The sequence below is a fragment of the Labeo rohita genome, chromosome 4 (assembly GCF_022985175.1).
Source record: "Labeo rohita strain BAU-BD-2019 chromosome 4, IGBB_LRoh.1.0, whole genome shotgun sequence".
Taxonomy (NCBI): domain Eukaryota; kingdom Metazoa; phylum Chordata; class Actinopteri; order Cypriniformes; family Cyprinidae; genus Labeo; species Labeo rohita.
The window spans coordinates 14,468,276-14,489,500 of NC_066872.1; the positions used below are offsets into that span (position 1 = coordinate 14,468,276).

Genomic DNA, 21,225 nt, shown 5'->3' on the forward strand with positions numbered 1-21,225 from the left:
CCCGTTTGATGTGCACATAGACCCCGCCGGCATTGGATTGCAATAGGCAAAACGGGTGAGCAATTTCAAACTTAATTTGACGGCTTCTGGCATTAAAGATGATGCTCAGAAATGTGCGAGAAATATATTAGATAGATAGATATATTTGTGACAATGGAAGACACCGGTGAGGATAAAGATTATGACATAGCATTGACAAAGTTGAATGATTATTTCACGCCAAAGAAAAATGTTCCATATGAGAGGCATATTTTTCGGCAAGCAGTACAAGATCACAGTCAGTGATCAAGTCAGTGGACTTGTTTGTAAGCAGACTGAAGCAGTTGGCTGTGACGTGTGATTTTGGTGATCACAAAGATGATTTCATTCGTGACAAGTGTACCTCTACTGCGCTCAGGAGAAGACTGTTGCGTGAGAAGGATCTCACATTGTTTATTTTGCCAGATATTGCCAGAACTATGGAAGCTGCAGACCAACAAACTCACTATTAATGCTGTTGGAAAAGGCAAAACTTTGCACATGAGCACACAGTCCGTTCAGGGTAAGCCGCAATCAAAATACAAATCGTCTACATCATCACAACAAAGCACAAAACATGCACGCCAACTAACATGCCGTCGTTGTGGCCGTGTAGGACATTATGGGAAATCATGTACTGTTGCAAAAGGGGAACAGTGTCGCTTCTGTGGCAAAGAAGGCCACTTTGCAGCGGTTTGCCATACCAAAACAGGACTAAAAGTAAACCAAGTGACAAGTAAGGTGCCACACAACAAAGTGTCAGTGGACATCACAGGAGAGGATGATGATCCTGAATGGGTGTTTGTTCTGCAAGGGGACACAAATGATGCTGAAATGTCAGGTGCAAGTTGTAACATTGTCGGTTCAAAGGTGTTCCAAGCACTGCAGAACAATGGTCATACACAGATAAAGAGCACATCAAAATGGCTATATGCTTATGGATCAGACACGCCACTTGTGGTGGAAGGATATTTCACTGCTGACATTAGTCCTGTTGCAGGAAATAGGAGCATTAAAGTGGACATTTTGGTTGTAAATGGTGCACAGACATCTGTGTTGGGACGCAAAACTGCAGCTGCTCTTGGAGTTTTACACATTGGTGCTCGATCAGACATCAATGCAGTGAACCAATAAGACACTTCTATATTTGCAACATCATTACAACAGGAATACAAGGCCTGATTTGAAGGTTTGGGGAAGCTAAAAGACTTTCGTCTGCAATTACATGTTGACAGCAGCGTTGTTCCTGTCGCACAGCCGATACGTAGACTGCCATTCAGCATCAGGAAATTAGCTGAGGAGAAACTGCAGCAGCTTGAAGAAATGGATGTCATCAAAAAGGCTGAAAAACCTATTCCATGGGTATCACCTCTCGTGGGGGGGGGGGGGGGGGCATAAGAAAGGTGGAGACATCAGGATTTGTGTGGACATGCATAGAGTCAATGAAGCTGTTGTCCGTGAGCGATACCCCATCCCCACCATCGATGAAATTCTGGAGGACATAACGGGTGCCGAGTGGTTCTCCAAGTTGGACTTGAAATGGGGATATCACCAAATTGAGCTGGAACCTGAATCACGAGCATTGACATTCTGTCACATATACTGGCCTATGGAGATATAAAAGACTCATGTTTGGCATCTCTTCCGCTCCTGAAATGTACCAGCATGTAATTCTCCAAGTCTTGCAGGGCATTGACGGAGTCCACAACATCTCGGATGACATTGTGGTATTTGGAAAGACTGTGCAGGAGCATGATGCACGCTTACACCAAGTGCTGAAATGCTTGCAAGAAAAACAGCTGATACTAAACAAGGATAAATGTGTCTTCAGGATGACTGAGATGGAATTCATGGGTCATGTGCTCTCAAAGAATGTAATTTGGGTAGCACAATCTAAAGTGGAGCACTGTTAATTTTGGCAGGCATTTTGATTTAGTCTTAGTCTTTATCTTGAGACCAAAGTGCTTAATAGTCACATTTTAGTCATTTGAGTCTTTCATAGTTTTAGTCTAGTTTTAGTCGACAAAAAGTCATTGCATTTTTGTCAACTTTTAGTCATTACTTTTGGTCAAACTGCAGTTACCAACATTTATTTTGGTAGCTATTTTAGTCTTCAAACTAAAATAATCATTAATTCTTTTAGATCAAATTAAAGCTAATGATAAATTTGAATAAAGGATTGAATTTGGGAAAACTTTAATACATTATGACAATTTTCAATTTTGGGTGAACTATCCCTTTAACAGTATGGGAAAAAAAAAAAGTACTTATTATTATACTTGTACTTTTACTTATTATTATATACTTACTATAATTATAGTTGTTCATATATATATATATATATATATATATATATATATATATATATATTTATATATATATAATTTGTAATTTTTGAAAAAGAGGCACAATAAGACAAATATGCTAGAGATACAAATTAAACTAATTTTTCAGATACAGTAAGTTTAATTAACATGTAGGCTATACATTTATTTAACATCTTTTGTTGATTTACATTAATGACATATTTTATTGATTAACATTTAGTGACAGATTAATGACACGTTTAATAAGGAATGCTGTCCCTTTAAGACGGAAGGAAGGCATGCATGCAATACTGACACATTTAGTTTTTACACACCCGTTTACGTTCACTTAAGCCATAACTTACATAATTCACGTGAGATACTCACATTTGGACTACTGTGTGTGCATCTGAGCACTGAGAACTGATCGCACGCTGTCTGAAAACAGAAGAAGCGGAGCCTGTGCGAGAGAGAGCACTTCTGCTGTTTGTCTATCAGCGTGATTCCGCCTATCCCACCTTCACTAACTTTAAATTAATTGACAACGAATTGCGACTACCGGGGAAAACGGAACATCTGGTGACTCTATCCCTAACCCTTCAGGTGCCGAGGCCATTGTTTCAGATCACAATTTGCGTTTTGGTAGCCTGTCTTTCCATTGCGGCTGCCATACTGAGACTAGAAACGCAAACGCCCCTCATCCAATTATCAAATAATATTCTCGTTCCATCTCGTCTCGTTAACGAAGAGATGGCATAAATTTCATCATATTTTTTATCATCAGATATTAGTTTTAGCTCGTCAACGTCTCGTCTGAGTCACAGAAAAAATGTTCGACAAATATTTTTCGTCATCGTTTTCGTTGACGAAATTAACACTGAAGTGGAGGCAGTGCAAAACACTCAACAGCCATAGAATGCCACTGAGGTGAGGAGTTTCCTCGGCTTGGTAAATTATTGTGGCCAATTCATTCCCAACCTGGCTATTATTACAGAACCTTTGAGGCGTCTCACTAGGTTATTACAATTCATAGGGGACAGAATGTTTGGAAATGTAAACCGATATTTTTCATGGGGCACTGACACTACAGCAAAAGATAGCACTGTAACTTACTTTAAACCATTTTTAGCTGGTGAAAAGTCCAGTAGGGCTAAAACTTTCTTGACCCAAATACAAGCAGATGGAACATATAAGCCAGTGTACTATGCTAGCCATGCCTTGACAGATGTGGAAGGGCAGTATTCACAGACCGAAAGAGAAGTGCTCACAGTAGTGTGGGCCTGCGAGAAGTTTCATGTGTTCCTGTACAGTAAAGAATTTTAAATGATAACTGACCATAAGCCATTGGAGATGATTTACTCACCAAAATCAAAACCACCTGCCAGGACCCGCTCAGTTGGGCTTTAAGGCTACAGCCCTACAAATTCAAAGTACTTTACAAGCCTGGCCCACAGAATGCAGCCGACTCACTTTCTCGTCTCACTGTGAACCCACCGGCAGTTGCAACAGGTGACAACGAGCACATTTACTTTGTTGCGAAGCATGCCATCCCGAAAGCTTTTACACCTCGTGAATTAGAGGAGATAGTGGCAGCGGATGAAACTCAGCGCAGGTTGAGGAAATGTATCCAGCAGAGTAGTTGGAGCGTGTGTAGTCCTCATTATACACGCATCAAAGATGAACTGTCAAGCACTGGCCACTTGATTCTAAGGGGAAACTGAATAATTATTCCTCAAGCAGCCAGATACTGCACTCTGTTGTTGGCCCACGAGGGGTATCAGGGTATTGTCAAAATCAAACAGTGCCGTGTCTATGTAATGCCAAGCCAGCAGAGGGAGCCATCACCTGAATACTGACTGCGCGCTCCCTCTGCTGCTTCTACACTCACTTCCTGTTTGGGACTACTTAAGCTGTGACCATGTGCTCTCTCATTGTGAAGTATTGCCAGTTTACCTGCCTTACCAAGCGTTTCCTGATTACTCTGATTTGTTTGCACGTGTATGATTCTGCCTCGATTTCTTGGATTTCCCTGTTTGGATTGTTTGCCTGTGTGGACTGATATCAAGGTTCAGCGTCTCCGTTACAGTCTATTGTGTTATGACACTAAAGATTGACAAGGGTAAGCTTCAGGTTTACACGGTAGCCTCCTAAAGTACCTCATATGTGAGAATGCTGTCTGATACGCTCCTCCCTTCCCAGATCTAATACAGTGAGACCCTGACAGCTTTCAACAAAAAGATACACTGTAAATAAGTGCAAAAGGAAATATATTTTTTTTCTTTTAGATTTCCTTTTCCTATAATTACTTATTTTCACTGAGCAATCAATGAATAAAAGAAAAAAAAAAGTTTACAGTTTTTGTCTTTTTTTGAATTCACACCATCACCTTCCAATACAACAGTTGACACTTTCACTTTCAGTATGACAAATCCCCTTTCAAATGTCAAAATGAAACATTTCATTAATGTGTGAACTCACCAATTCTCAGTTTCAAATGATCAATTTCAAACAATTACAATTGAAAACAACAAATAACTAAAACAAAGCATTCACAAAGAAATTTACATTTATATTTATTCATTTAGCAGACGCTTTTATCCAAAGCGACTTACAGGTGGGGAATACATCAAGCGATTTGTCCTAAAGAAGCAAAACGACCTACGAAGTGCTCAAATTACCATATAACAGGCATTGTTCAAATAAGTACAAGCTAGAAAGGGAAAAGAGTAGATTTTTTTTTTTTTTTTTTTATGTCAAGTAGTGTCGAAAGAGATGGGTTTTCAGCAGTCGTTTGAAAGTTGTTAGGGAGTTGGCATTCCGGATAGCGGTGGGAAGATCATTCCACCAGCCAGGAACGGTGTAAGAGAATGTTCTGGAAAGTGATTTTGTGTCTCTTTGTGATGGTACAACGAGGCGTCGCTCACTGGCGAATCTCAGAGTTCTGGAGGGAGTGTAGATTGGTAGCAGTGAGTGGAGGTAGGTGGGTGCCGAGCCTGTGGTTGTTCTATATGCAAGCATCAGTGTCTTGAATTTGATGCGAGCTGCAATTGGGAGCTAGTGCAGGGTGATAAAGAGAGGTGTGACATGGGCCCTTTTGGGCTCGTTGAAGACCAGTCGTGCTGCTGCATCTCACTTTAAGATGAGCATTTATATGAAAGGTCCCTTTTTGAATTGTTTACTCAAAGTTCTGTAGTAACTTGAATTACCAGTGTTCACTGTTTATCAGTTCAGTTATCCAAAAAATAGGAAAAACTAGGAAGAATACCAAAAACAATGAATTAGAGTGTGCTGTCTGGATGTGGGGTGCTTTGAAATAAACTGAAGATTATTTAGCTGAAGTAGTTTGCTTCCAAAAATCCACTCAACTTCGTAAAGATGTCCCATAGATTCAATATATATTTAAAAAAATTTAATTAAACTGGAGATGAATCAAATTGAGATGTCACTTGGATGGCTGGGCAACAAAATAATCTGCAAACTTAAATCTTCTAAACGTTATGTCTCTGCATCATTTGCATCATACAGCGGTCACAGTCTCACATGTTCTGACACATGTGGGAAATTTGAATACATGTGAATAGTCCCATTGAAACTTTAATTTTCAACGCTACTCTTCAATCAAAACACCAGCATCATGCAAAATGCAGCAAAATAAATACATTACCAGTCTTAAGATCACGATTATTAAGCAGGAACTGCACTTTAAGCACACTCACAGTTGTTATGGCCTTCACTATGTTACTGTGTCACCCCAACAGCTAACACGAACCACGGAAACAAAACAGAGAAAAACTCTTTTCCACTATTAGCGCGAGTCACTGTCCACACTTTCACTTTGTGCTATTGCCCTTTATCTGACGTAAGCCTCAATAATCTTTTGTTGAAGCAACTTTATCAAACAAGCTTCCCATAAACAACACAACACTCACTTCTGTGTGTGACACACTCATACAAAGCGCTCCTACAATGTGCTCTTCTTCGTCTCTCTCCGTTCCTCTTCAGACACGGGCAAAAACCAGATCAGTCATCAAAATAACATTACCTCAGAAATCGCTCATTTAAACAAGTAGATATATATTTAAATATGTCAGTTACACGTGTTTCACTGCATCACTGCTAGGCTAGCAACATCGTAAAGTGTTTGACCTGGATATTTGCCACTCATGGATTGCCGGAGACAATTATTTCAGACAATACCACACAGTTTACAGGGGCTGAATTCAGAGTATTCTTGGCGCTCAACGCAATTCAATCATCACACCGAATTGGCCTCAAGCAAATGGTGAAGTCGATAGACAAAACAGAACACTGTACCAAACCATACAAGCAGCTCATTCCAAAGGTAAAGACTGGTGGAAGGAAATGCCTTGTTCTTTCATGAAACTCTAGATGGCGCAGGCTGACGGGTGTTAACGTAACTGATGATATTCACAGCCTTATACCACTTGGCACAAGCTGATTGGTCCACGTTGCGTACGCAGCCAATGAGTTTTGAAACTAAATGGTAACAGCATAGGCTGCTTTAGAGGAATAGTTCACACAAATTCTGTTGTTGTTCTAAACCTGTGTGAGTTTCCTTCTGCTGTTGAACACAAAAAATATAGTTGAAACAATACTGGAAACAAACAGTTGCTGGACCCCCTTTCATAGTATGAATAAAAATCACTATTGGAGTCAGTGGGGACCAGACATGTTGAGGAGAATGTTGATTGAGGAAAGGTTGACAGTATTTTTATTTTTAGGTGAACTATCCCTTTAAAATCTCTTCATATAATGACAAGATCTCATATAGCCTACTACTACACATGCTTTATCTTACACATACTTACATTTATTTTTAAGACACAAATGATTGTGTTGACGAGGAGACAGACATTTTGACACGTAACTATGTGTATTTGAATGTTTAAGCCCAAGGGCGCGAAAAAAAACTCAAGTTTAGTCAAGTGCTGTATGAGCAGACGTGCAGAATTCCACAACTTTCACACCATCATCAGCTTTAGTAAAATAACCTAGACGGGGATTTGACTAGCTCATGTTTTTCCCTATCCTCATTTTTTCAGATAGCCTCCTTTGTTTTTAGAAAAGCTGACATTTTTACTTGTCGAAGATAAATTCTATTGCGTACCATTTCCAGTTTATGCCAGAACAAAGTGATAGGAGGTGAATGCGGACATTAAGTTTTAATCTCTAATGGTAATGCATGGAATTTATGGAAAAGCTCCTAATAGCGCTAATATGTGGGGAGTGCAGTGGGGCTTTGTCGATTTGCGCTACCAATGGCCAGTCAATGTAGATGCATGCAGAGCAATTTCAGATGCAATGTTAAATAACATTAGTAGCGGCATGCTTAGCAAGTTAGATTATCATGGTTTCTAATATAGCAGTGACAGCATATAATACTTTCAGTTGCATGAAATTCCAGTGAATTGCATGAGGTGCAATAGGTATTTTATATCTTTTGCTATTTAACAGGGCTACAGTACTTTGCAAACTCTTCAAAGTGAAATAGGCATTACTGATTGTGTTTGCTTGTTTAATAAAGAGGCTTATAGCAATTCTAAGTACTTTTGTGCAGTTGTATCAGCAGTATGTTTAGCTATTTAGATCGCATTCAGTGAATTTTAATAGCAGCAGCAGCATGTATAGCAAATTTAGATGCAATGTAAGAAATATTATTAAATATTAGCAGCATCTGCATAGCAAAACAATTATGTTTCCAATTTAGCAGCGGCAGTAGGAAGTATCTTAGTTGATAGAAATTCATTGATAAGATAATGCATGGATGGTAAGTGATGTGTTGGGATTTTTGAAATTTACATATCCATATAAGAGGTCATGTATTATGAAGTAATTATGCAAATGTTTATGAATTATTCCACTAATATTCTGTATTATCAATTGTGACTAATCATATACTAAATGTACTCTCTTAAGAATCATATTCTAGATGTACTGAACATAGTGTGCTTTTTGGTTGCCACATGCACAGCGGATCTGTACGTCCTATATTCGGCCAAGACAATATCCTGAGGTTGGCTATGTCTAGTTTTAATTCTGGCCTAATATACGCTTTTATGCATAGGTCTGTTATTCGTGATCTCAAGCATCTGCACGTCTGGAGTCTCAGATTATTTTGAGATATAGAAATAAACCAACTTTACATCCTGCCTTCCTAGAAGAATAAACCACAGAGTTAAATATTATTCTTTTCAGACATCACAAGACCATATAGTCATTACTGGCCTTTTAATACACCATAGATGCCACGTAGCAGGAAGACTTATTTTTAGGTAGTTTCAAACCTCCTCGAGAATGCAGGGTATGAATGCACATGCAGACAAAGAACTTCAACTTCTTCTTCTGCTTCTTCTCCTTTTCTGCTCTGAAGCTCACAGGCTAGCCTAGACCTTCTATAGACTTAACCTTCTCAGATTTGTAAGACTTGTAAGATTTGTAAGGCTTCTATGATTATACACTTTACAGATTTCTTAGATTTATATTAACTTAATTTGATTTGGACTGACTAAGAATGACTTCTATTGAGTTTGCTTTATGTAATTTATTTGTGAAATGATTGGATTGAACATTCTTATTGAAACAATTTTATTTTCTCATTTTTAAGTTATTAAGAATTCTGTTACTCATTTGCATTTCTGAAACATTTTGAATAAATTTGTAACTTCTCCAACCCACCCGTCTGACGTGGATTCGATTTTGCATCTGTAAGCAAACTCTCAGGCGAATAGGCATTTTATTACTTTTGCTTATTTAACAGAGCTCACAGCAGATTTGTGAACTCTCCAAAGCAAAATAAGTATTATTTGATTGCATTGTTTATTTAATAAAGGGGCTATAGCAATTCTAAGTACTTTGTGCAGCTGTAGTAGCAGTATGCATAGCTATTCGGATTGCAATGTCTGCCATGCATAGCAAATTCATATGCAAGGTTAGAAATTATCATTTTAGCAGCAGCATGCATAGCAAGTCAAATTGTTATCGCTAATATACTGTAGCAACTGCAGCAGAAAGCGCTTTAGTGATAACTCATGGATGGTAAATTAACTCTTTAAGGTGCAGTAGGCATTTGATTACTTTTGATCATTCAACAGGATTTACAGCAGATTTCATGCAGCAGCAGCAGATTATGCTTCGCAGATTCTGATTAAATATTGTGCAGTAGCTGCAGCCTACACAGGCATTCAGTCATCGAGAATAATAATTTTCTCAGCAGCAGCATTTATAGCATTTCAGGTCACAATTTTTGTTTGGTCACAATTAATATAAATAGCAGCAGTATGTATAGTTAAACGAGATGGCTATAGCAATAATATTACAGCACAGTCGCTGCAAAGCAGACACTGCATTAAAATAAAGTCTTTAAAGACTAGTTTAAAACTATTTGCTCAGGTCACCCGAGCCCTCAGGTGGTTGCTGGGGGTTTCTTCATCTATCAGCCTACAGCGTGATTCCTGCTTGTCAATGACACACATAATGCACATTTCTACCTAGGTAAGTTTGAGCTATTGGCTCAGACACACATAGTTATTTAGGTCCTTAGTTAAATAAACCTAAGGGTACAGCACCCAGGTTCACATTGCTAAGCCACTAGTTAATTTATTTTCAGTAGTCCAGAAACACATTAACTCAGGTCACTAGTTTAAGCTATCTGGTCAAACGATCAGGTACACACAGCAATAGTCCATTAGCGTCAAGCCATTCGGCAAAGCCGACTCAGGCTCTCATAGATAACAAACACACGGCCTCATGGCTCTTTGGAGCAGCAGCAGTACATATGTCTTGGCAATAGATCTGCTTATTCTGGGGGGTTTTGTCTCTCTATTTTGCCTTTATAGGGATGATTACAAGCATTTTAATGTATAGCAGCAGCATATGCTTTCATGCTTACAGCAGCATATTTTAGCTGTTTCGTTATCCCCTTCCAGCTTTGTTGGGGGGTTATTATGTATGCTATTGTGCAGCAGCAGTATGTCTTAAATATGCATTGGCAGTAGCAAGTTCCTGTACTTGCTTGCAGTAGCAATAATCTACAACTACAGTAATAACCAACAACAGCAGCAATTCAGCAGCAGCGTAGCAGATCTGTTCCGGGAAGACCAAATACATTGTGTTCTACTCAAGCAACCGAAACAGAACAAGTTGACCACAGCATTCGAGCCTGAGCCATATATCGTGTGGTGGAGAGGAAAGGACCATCCGTCATTCTGGAATAAAATGGTGTCAAGTGCATTAGACATGTTTCTTTGGTCAAGAGATGCTGACATAGATGATGCCTGGATGGGACCAGACCAGGTGTCTAAAGAACCGTCTGGACAGGAACCTGAGAACAATCTGTACAGAGGCCTCGGAGGATCAGGAGGAAACCTCTGGTGTTGAAGGATCATGTTAGATAGGCAGTTGCCATTAAAGGGCAGAATAATCCCTGGCACTGTCTAGGAGGCAGGGTAGTCGACCCCTAGCCATCAAGGGGAATTGCATTTGTGTTATTGGACTTTGAGTTTTTTGAGAAGTTCTTGCGAGGACATTTTAAGATGGGGAAAAACAGAAGAAAAGACATAAAAGGGAAGTTTTTAAATATTTTGAAGGGTTGTTAATGGGTTGTTAATTCTTTTAATTTCTGTGTCGATTTAAGGTGTTAGAAATGCAATATTTGTTGGGCAAAGATGTTTATTAAATGATGTTCACATTAAATCAAATAAGTAATTGAAGTGACAGTGTGATGTGTTAGAAAGTATAAGTACTGATATAATGCTCTGTTTTATATTGAGAGTTTTGAGATGTGGTTCAGTTTGAATAATCACATTTCAAGAAAAGGAGGGATATAGGACAATGACCATTAGGGGGAGCTATAAGAAAAGGAGTGGAATGTGTATGTGTATAGGGAGAGCAATAAAGAAGTATGTTCAACTATTTGGCCCAAAAATCAACGTTGAAAATTGGTCGTTGTTTGGTCCACCTATTTTAGTTCAAATTTAGCCTAAGCACGTTTATTTCGGACCACTTATAGCCTTAATAATAGCCGTGAACATATATATAGAAAATATAGAAATAGACTGTAGAAATAGTAATGTGTCACCTCACAACCTGCACATCCCATCAATGATCTGTTATTAAGCATTCTCAAACTATATGTAAACGTATTTGGCATGGCAAAAATCATTTTGTTGAAAACGCGTGTGCTGTGTATTAGCATGCCTATTTCTCTTCATTTTTATGCCTATAATGCATCCATAAAAACATATTAAGCATCACAAACACCATGATAAACCACAGCCCTAATATAGTCTGTTAATAAATTCACATAAATTACACCCATACATGTAATATATTCACGTCTTAATTACTGTTAAATATTTAAAAAATAAACAAAACATAAAGCTTAAAAACTGTTCTTCAATGTAAATATGTGTACAAATTATTAATGCCTTATAGTTCTTAATCAGCATTTTTTCAGTGTTATTTCTACACCATGTTTACCATTTCTAAAGCTATATCATATTATATTATATTAATTATTATATTTATGTAAATTGTACATCTGACATGTACTTGCTTTAATGCGCGCGGAAGAAGTTACCATGGAAACGGGGTGGAAACTCAACTGTTGAGCAGCAAAACACGTCTCTCACTGTTGTTTTCACAAATTTCAGGTAAGTTTAGTCTCTAATATTACACATATAGTACATACATGCGTTCCTGACACTTTCTTTCATGTCAATGACACACTTCTGTTGAATATTTACTTTATAGAAAAGGTTTAGTATCTTCGGAAAAAGTTCATTAGCATCTGAACCGTAATGCTAACTATAAGAGATAAGTTAGGTTAACTATTAACTTGAGCTCTTGTTTATGAAAGTTTGGGCTTTTAATGTCATCTTAAGTAACATTATAGATGAGCTGTTTTGATTTTTTTTTTTTTTTTTTTTTAACAAGGATTTGCAGGCAATTTTTCACTGGATGAAATAAAAACTGACCACCAACATTATAACACAAGGGATTCAAATATTAGTCTATTTATTCAAAATATATTCTTAAAAATATTAACGTAGATAGATTTTTTTATCTTTGGTGATTTGTATTATATACCAAGAATGCAATGCACAGTGACGTAGATTGGCTGTCTATGCTGGATGCAAACCAAAGCAACCGTTGAAAATCATTTGAACTTTGTGTCAGTACATGATAAATAGAACACGGCATCAGTTTACTGTCAGGGATTTGTAGTGTTGCGCTGCGCCTCATCCAGTGTAGACAGCAGCACTGATTATATCAGGTTCTATCATATTTCAGCATAAATATGCATCACTAGACAGGTAATGTCTAATCTAGCAAACATCTACAATTAATTTATGGCTGAAATCTGGCACATTCATGTAACAAAGTATTTATCATGATGTACTGTAAATAGCATTAAAAGAGAGATTAATTTTAATTCTGTGTGTAAATATCAGTAGTGATGCTGTACAATAAGGACGGAAATAGTCACCAGTGTGTAGTGAGTCACTGTCCTTATCAGTGTCTTAATTTGTGAACACAATTTATCAATTCACAAGGTGATTGAGATGCACCCTCTGTATGGCAGTGGACCTTGAGGGTCAGAGTTGAGAAGAACCACTGACACACTGATTAGTTAATAATCACTCATGAATAATGAGTACACTTTACACTTTGTATTTGAACAGAAATATGCAAAATTTGACTCATATTCAGGGATGTTATTATCCTCTATTCCCTTTTGTTTATGTGTCAATCACAGCTAAATAAAACCAAAGGCCATTCAGCCACAGGTCACTGCATCTTTTGCTGTGTAAGTTTCTTTTTGTTTTTTTTGTGATGTTAAACAGATTCTCAGTATTTATTTTTGTTTTGGTTTTTATAACCATTTTAGGGATCACCTCCTATCACATTTCAGTATGGTTCTTATGTACTATCCATTTAACATTTCAGCAGCTGACTTTTTTATTTTTTATTTAGTGCTTCGTAGTTGGGTGAAAAGTGGGACTAAATTACCAGGGCCCCAAGTAGGGGGAGGGCCCCTGAGGAGTCAAATTTTATTTTCCTTTAAATCTAATTTTAAGATATGTTGTTAACTAATGTAAATGCTAATATTTTGGCAAAATGCATCAGTTGATTGATGTATTAAATGGTGTCCAAGTACATATAGTGTCTGTAGGTAGTTGTGAACCTCGAGTTTACGGGGGCCTATGGCCGCTGCTTGTGCATAGGGCCCAGAATTTGGTGCTACGCCCCTGTGTGCAACTACAGCGGCATCTCCACATGCCACGGCTACAGCGGCATCTACACATGCCACGGCTATGGCGGCATCTCTTGATGCCACGGTCTTTCTCTGGCATGTGCAACTACACCGGCATCTCCAGATGTCAGGGACTTTCTTCACTGGCCAATTATACATACTTCGATGTAATACTTTTTATTCTAAAAACTACACGTCAGCAAAATGACACTATATACCAGGACTGTTATTTGTAAGCATTTATCATAAAGTTTGTTAATACAGTTTATGTTTATGTTTGATATTCACTGAATTTTTGCCTAGGCTGCTATAGGGACTGTCTGCAAATTTACCTAACAGTACAAAACGGAAAAAAAAAATGTTATGTTGATATAAAGTGGTTGCATATGCATTCAATTTATATCGACATAAAAACGTTATACAATATATATAAAAAATTATACATCATACTGTAGCGCTATTAACACAGACTGGGTTGAATACAAAGCTTAAATACAAGCTTTACAGTTTGATTATTAGTTATTTTAAATGTTAAAAGTAATTTTAATTAAAATACATTAAAATACTTGGAACAATTATTTAAATTAAAAAAATACTGTAAGCCCCATTTTTCATGTAAAATTATTGTGTACTGTACGTACAGTAAATATATTGGCAGAATTTCACCTGTAGTAAGTCAGTCTTGTAAATGCACTACAGCTTTATAGTCCCTATACACTGTAAAAACTCCAACTTGCAAATTGTTCACTCAGTTTAAAAATGTAAGTCAAGTGGACACATTTTTAAGCAAAATGTTGAGTTTACACATAAAAACAAGTTAACTCAATGTTTACTATATTTTTCTCAATGAACACAAATAAGAAAGTTGAGCAAACTCAGTATTTTTATTTCTTCATTTGAGCGGTCAACTTGACATTACTGCGCATGCGCAAAGTGCCGTCGCTGAACTATACACGGAGTTCACTGCTTCAAACATAAACAACGATGGCAAAGGGAGCGGATGTCTTCTTTTAAGGTAAGTTCTTTCTACACAGATTTAATATAGAAAGTAAGCCAAATAAACTACACAGTTAGGTTTGTAATGTTCTTTAAAGAAAGAATAAACATTGTTGAATGAAGTCTAGCGGCTAACTAGTTAGCTAGCTTTGTTTTTCCCAAGCACGATCAGCTAACGTTAGCATTTGCAAGGTATGTATACAGATATATTTTTATAGATACAGTTCAAATGTTTATGTCGATTAAACGAGTGTATAATTAACCAGATAGAGGTTAATTATGTGTTGTATTTCGTTGTGCTAGGCGATATAACTTACTAGTTTATCTGGAACACAGTTGTTGTTTTTTTATTTTTTTTTTTTTTTTGAGATGCCGCGATACTGGTGCATATATGTGAAAGCGCAAGACGTGTAAGATGATAAACGTGTTTATTGACACACAACCGAAGCGTGCAGAAAATATGCGATCACAGATTCATCTCTCTGTGGCAGCTTAGTTCGCTTAAATTGTCAAATACACATAAAGTTATGTCAAAATGTGATTATTTACATAAACAATCACTTGTAGGTCTGAAATGAGAGTCAACGGCTGAGATAAAATCACCTGTGTGTCAGTAAATTTGATCCGTGCATTAACGTTAGCCTCATAAACCTGCTGATATTTGTTCCGTTAATGTTACAAAAAAAAAAAAAAAAAATTAAATAAAAAGACAACACTCACTCCTCTTGGCTGAACAAATTTAGCAGCTTCAATAAGAGTCAGTTTATTCCATACAGTGAAGATATGCAGTATTTTTTTTTTATACATGTATTTTTTGTATTATTTCTGACTTATTTCTGTACTGGTAAAAACTAGTCGTTATCCAGAATTTTATTATTATTATTTTTGTTATGTTTTAAACATTTAATGTCAATATTTAGTAGGAAATATAATTCTTTTTTTTACTGCAGGACACAAAGCCAGAGGATGTCCACACCAAGGGGATGAAGATGAGCATCTTAACTATTACTGGAAGATGATGTTGTCATCCACTCAAACCTAAAGGTGCCTAGGATGTAGTACTAGAGACGCAGATTGTGTTGGAATATATACATGGCCTTACCACTGCTGTTGCTGTCCTCTTTGGCTTAATTTCGATCATCCAAAAAAATGAAAATTCTGTCATCATTTACTCACAGCCATGTCGATCCAAACCCATAAGACATTTGTTCATCTTTAATACACAAATGAAGATATTTTTAATGAAACCTGAGATATTTCTGTCCATTCACTGAAAAACTATTCACCTAAAATTCTGATGCTTCAAAATGTTCATAAAGAGATTGTAAAACGAATACATAAGAATCGAATGGTTTAAACAAAGTCTTCTGAAGAGACGTGATCACATTACACAGCACGCATTTCACACTAAATGCTGCTCCATCTCTGCAAGTGCTGTGAGTTTGAGCCTTATATAACATGTATTAAAAAAAAAAAAACAGAAATTGTATTATATTTTAGTTTTCTATACAGTGATAGCTTAAAAGCTATGTCAAGTAGCACTGCATTATAAGTACATGATTATTACTTGAGTCTATGCTTAAGTGTTAAAGCTATATAAAACTATCCCAATATTTTTCTTTTTTTAATATTTTGAAGGGCATACAGCTTATATGTCAATTTTTGCTTATGGCCTTCATAAGCATAATTGTTTTTACATAAACACATGGACACTCTTTAACTGTAAACTCAACTGTGTATTTCAGATGCATCATATTCACAACCTCATCATCTGCAGAGAAACTGCCACTCAATCACACCACATTGATGGGCTTAAAGGCATCACAGAGGATCCTGAAGATACATTATTCCTGGAAATTTTGTCATTTATTTTCTATTTCTATTTTTACTTTCTGATGTATTTTTTTCATGTTCATTGTCAACTGTCATTTATTATTTGTATTTAGCCAATAACTGTTTTTAGAGCATTTTCATTTTTGCTTCAAGCTCATGTCAATTAAAAAAATAAAAGTACCTAACTGAAACTACATGCTGTTTTGTTTAGTTTTTGTGTGAGTGTGTAAAACCCTAATACAGGCTAAAATACATTATAGGAAAAACAATGTTAATAGATAATATATGTAAATAATATTAATAAGTAAAACTAGTATCAAAGGTATAAATATACTAATATTAATGAAAATAAACTATTTTCAAATGTACTATTTTCTAAATCCTATTTCATGCATCCCTACAATTGCGTCTCCTCAGGAGACTTAAACTTATATATTTATTTAATTATTTATGATCTCTTTATGAACGCTTTGAAGTTTTGGGTGAACAGCCTTTCAATACAGGGATAGAAGTCTCTCAAATTTCATTAAAATATTTAAATTTGTGTTGAGTGTGAACAACGGTTTAGAAAAACATGGGAGTGAGTAAATGATACATTTTCAGAATAATTTTGGTTGAATTATTCCTTTAAGTGTTGTGTTAATAGTTGAAATATTTTGCTTCTTGATCCAGTGTGTTTGTTGCATTATGGATGCACCAAAATAATAGATGGAGCAAGATGAACGTTTAAAATGACGGTAAAGTTTAGCTTCCTTTAAATTATATAAAAGTTTTTTTTGTGACTTCTGATTTAAAACTTTACTTAAGGCTGCAGAATTTTAATACTTTTAATGTTACATTTTTCTGGCACTTAAAAAAATAATTTTTAAGTGTGTGTTTTTTGTTTAAGAGTGTTTTTATTGTAAATAGTCACATCCTAGTTACATAATAGTTTTTGTGGAGAAAAGCTAAATTGTGTTCATTTTGCAGAATGCCAATAAATACTTTCTGTAATGATGACAAAATCTTGTTTGTGTTATATTTACAGTATTGTTCATACTGCATGCATTTGTATTCTTAAAGGATGTGGAGGAGCATACAATGTGGCTTAGAGTCTGGATGTAAGATTTAAAGTCATACAGTTAAATAGTAAAAAATGCAGTTGAGTTGGCTTAAAATACTAAAGCAACCGGCTGCAAAGCTTTTTTGAGGTTACTGAAAAATTACTGGCACAAAAAAATTACTGGCACAACTTAGTTCTTGAAGTTCAGTAAACTCAAAAAGGCTTTGGAGCTGGTTACCTTAATATTTTAAGTTGAGTCAACTTAACAATTTAAGCTAATCTGCTGCAAAACTTTTTTTGAGTTTACTGAACTTCAAGAACTAAGTTGTGCCAACTCTGACTGGTAGTTAACTCAACTTCACTGAAGTTCACTGAACTTTTATATATGAGTTGGCACAACTTCCCTCCTTTAAAGTTGAGTAAACTCAAAATTGCTGTGCAGCAGATTAACTTAATTTTTTAAGTTAACTCAACTTTTTATTTTTTACAGTGTAGCAGCCTTGGCGAAAATACTCCGAATATCAAACATAAACTAACTTTATTAACAAACTTTATGATAAATGCTTACAAACGACAGTCCTGGCATATAGTGTCATTTTTTTGCGATGTAGTTTTTAGAATAAAAAATATTACATCGAATTATGTAATTGGCCAGCGAAGGAAGTTGCTGCCGTGTGGAGATCCTGCTGGCCATCTAGAGATGCCGCTGTAGCCGTGGCATGTGTAGATGCCGCTGCCATGTGAAGATGCCACTGTAGCTGTGAATGTGTAGAGATGCCGCTGTAGTCGTGGCATGTGGAGATGCCGCTGTAGACATTTTAAAACGTCTAACGTGGCATAATGCATTAAATTGTGTTTTTAAAGGACCTAACTGAGTAAACACATTATTAATAAAGCTTACTACAGCATGTACAGACAAGCAGATCAGCCCAGAGTGCGAAGGCAACGCGTTTAATTACGCATTAAGCGTTTTCATCCCACTGAATCCATTATAAGGAAAACGCTTAACGTGGCTTAATGCCTTAAGACGGTGTTTTTATATGACCAAATTGAACACATTATTAAAAAAGCATATAATGTACAAACAAGCAAACAATCACAGAATAATAACGCAACGCGTTTAATTACGCGTTAACGTGGCTAAATGCATTAAAAGTGTGTTTTTAAAAATACCAAATTCAATAAACATTAATAAATCAATCATACTATACAGATAAGCATCGGGTTTAATTACGCATTAAGTGTTTTCCTCCAATAGAAAACCATAATAAGAGAAACGCTTAATGTGGCTTAAGGCCGGTAAGACAGTGTTTTAAAAGACCAAATTCAATAAACACATTATTAATAAATCATACTATACTGTACATGGTATGTATGATTTATTAATAATGTGTTTACTGAGTTTAGCATTTTAAAAACACTGTCCTCATTAAGCCATGTTAAGGGTATTCCTTATGGGAGGAAAACGCTTTACGCGCAATTAAACACAACACATCTGCTTATCTGTGCATCATATGCTTTATTATTAATGTGTTTATTGATATTTGTCTTTTAAAAACACCATTTTAATGCATTAAGCCACGTTAAAGTGTTTTAAAATGTCCCGGCATCTATAGAGATGCCGCTGTAGCCGTGGCACCTGGAGATGCCGATGCCGCAATTTGCGCCAGCCCCTGCTGCTTATGTAGCATCACGCACACTTTCGGTCGTGTAGTATGGACAGATATCTTTTCTGAAATGCCAGTATGGATGAGGATTGTTGTAACTTTTTAAACAAAAACGCACCAGTGTAAACGTAGCCTTACATCTAAGGGTGAGCCACATCTCTGAGTGTAACCGGTGTAAACTAGCAGGTGTGTTCGACTTTGTCGCGGCTCTGCTCAGGATCAAGAGAGCTACAGAGAGCAGATTGATTCATATGCTTTCGGATCGATCTCGCGGATGCGCCGCGCGAGTACGGTTTGTTGCTGCTTCGACCAAAGGCGCGCGAGCCGCGCTCAAAGTTCACATTAGTTGAACTTTTGCCGCTGTGCATTACGCGTTCAGTGTGAAAGCCGCCGCTTCTAGTCCAACACATCTAGTGCTGCAGGTTTATTGGCACACTGATGTTGACGAGATTAACCCTTTAGGTATCGAAGTTTGGTATTGAACAACAAGAGGTCTTTGGATACTCCATAGTATCGAGGCATTTCGGTCGGTGCCTGAAAAGTATCGAACTCGGTACCCAGCCCTAGACACAAAGCTGTTGAGTGATAGTTTCTCTCTCAAAGTGTAAAGAGCACATGATAAGAAAGACTGTTTGAGAATCACAGACACACTAATAAACACAGTAAAAACAATATCAGAATATGCATCTTTTTGTGATTTACTGACAAAGACACACTTGATCATCTGTTTGATCACAATATAAAGAAATTTAAATTAATTCATCAAAATGACTTCAACACAGCATCAGTCTTAGAAGCACAAATTGACCAGTGACACATCTTAAGAAAACACACATACCTAAAAAACAACTGGAGAAAGATGAAGCTCTCACCTCAGTGTTTGTACATCTGTCTTTTTCTTCCTCTGAAGTGTTGTGTTGATCAAGAACTCTGAAAAGAGGAAGAGAAGAGATGTGAGAACGAGAAGAATGAAAATCAGTCATCTAAACTCTCATCAGCTTTGTTATTCAGTCAGTTAAAATTAAAGTTTCATTCTCAGGAAAGGCTACGTCGTGTCCCTGGCCAAAAATATTCGCGGTAGGACGGCATAAATCCATACAAATATGTAACTTCCTAAAAATGCATTCAGATACGTTTGTACATATCTACAGTTCTCTGGGGTTGCATGTATAATTGTTACTTTTAAGTTTTAGCTCAGTGTAGTTCAGTACATACACTGTTGTGAACCAGTTGTGAGAGGACGTCCACAAGGTTACGTCCTTTACACGTGCATTTATAGTCCATCATGACCCTGTATGAAATCAGTATGAAATATGCAAAAGCAATTGTGCTTACACCTTGATTATTACTGTAATCATTTCTGAAAATGCCTCAAGTAGTTTTAAGAGGTTGTGAATAGATGACCACGTCTAGTCAAGCACTACCCATTAAAAAAAAATAAATAAATAAATAAAAAAACAGGAAATCCTAATGAAATATACATAATTTGTATTTACATCTTGTTTAATGAATATTCACAAAGTGCTGTATGGTTAAGTGATTGCAAAGCCACTGAATTTTAGTCATAATTCTGCCTGTTTTCCTTAAACTGCAATACAGTTTTATTATTTTAAGTTTATGCATATACATATAAAACAGATATCTCCGGTCACCATTTGAAGTCTGATTTGGGTGTAGATTGCCAAAACTGTGCTGCCAAGATGTTGTAACAAATCTTGCGATAGGATAGATTATCTCACGATGGGATAGATTATCTCGCAATACAATACATTATCTCGCAAGAAAGCTTTAACACGTATTTATCTTTCCATAACCACAAGGAGAGCGCGCCGTTGTGTTGCAAAGCTTTAAGAATTATTAAAAAATCTACTGGTGGGTAAGTACATTTTGTAGTTTTTTATTAATGTGGTCGAGTTGTACTTGTTTGACACGAAGGAAAAGGAAGAAATAATGCGCACATTGTCAACTGAAACGTAGTTTGAGTTTGGCTAAAATGAGCTAGTGTGCTAAAAGTTTTTTTTTAAATAATGCTTGAAACAAATACATAACTAAAGTGCCAAGGGTATACACAAAATGTTTGTATAAAAT

The 21,225-nt window shown here is 36.5% G+C and overlaps 1 pseudogene; it reads right to left on the reverse strand.

Annotated features, from left to right (window-relative positions):
* LOC127164351 (NACHT, LRR and PYD domains-containing protein 12-like) overlaps positions 1-20,058 on the reverse strand; it is a 162,452-nt pseudogene extending 142,394 nt beyond the window's left edge.
* Positions 20,059-21,225: the final 1,167 nt, after the last annotated feature.